Below are 475 nucleotides of genomic sequence, written 5' to 3' on the forward strand. Positions count from 1 at the left end.
TGACAGATAAATACCTGTAGAATGTTTTCACGCTTCAGTAGATTGAATTCTAGGTATATGCAATATATGTGCAGAATGAAATTAAAACCTTTCCATAGACCGGCTTTATAGCGAGCCCCCCAAAACTGGGTGTCGAATGCTGGCCATATTTTCATTGGTGGAGGATGAGGGCTGTCCCACACTCCCCTGTTACATCATTGCTTAAAATGTAAAATACTTGAAGGTTTTGAGATGAACCGTATCGGTTAACTCTTCCTGCTTAACTGGGAGGCGACTATCGACCCGCAGGACCTGTGCTGTCCTCGCGCGTAAAAGCGCAGAGGGGTACGCTATGAGTGCATAACGATGGGCGCTCGTTAACGACCGAGGTGTTTGAACAGCGACCCCATCAGCCACTAACGGCCAGGGGCCCTAACTGCCTGTTCACTTTTGTTCTGTAAAAAGTTATCTTCTCCTTTTCATGTTCACAGAAAAC

General features: G+C 46.1%; 1 protein-coding gene across 1 annotated transcript in view; it reads right to left on the reverse strand.

The window, feature by feature from the left end:
- Nucleotides 1–166, reverse strand: part of tat (tyrosine aminotransferase) — an 8332-nt gene extending 8166 nt beyond the window's left edge. Inside the window, exon 1 of the mRNA XM_012828139.3 lies at nt 15–166. The gene's annotated coding sequence lies outside the window, so the exon portion shown is untranslated. The remainder of the gene's footprint in view (nt 1–14) is intronic.
- Nucleotides 167–475: the final 309 nt, after the last annotated feature.

The sequence above is a fragment of the Clupea harengus genome, chromosome 3 (assembly GCF_900700415.2).
Source record: "Clupea harengus chromosome 3, Ch_v2.0.2, whole genome shotgun sequence".
Classification (NCBI taxonomy): domain Eukaryota; kingdom Metazoa; phylum Chordata; class Actinopteri; order Clupeiformes; family Clupeidae; genus Clupea; species Clupea harengus.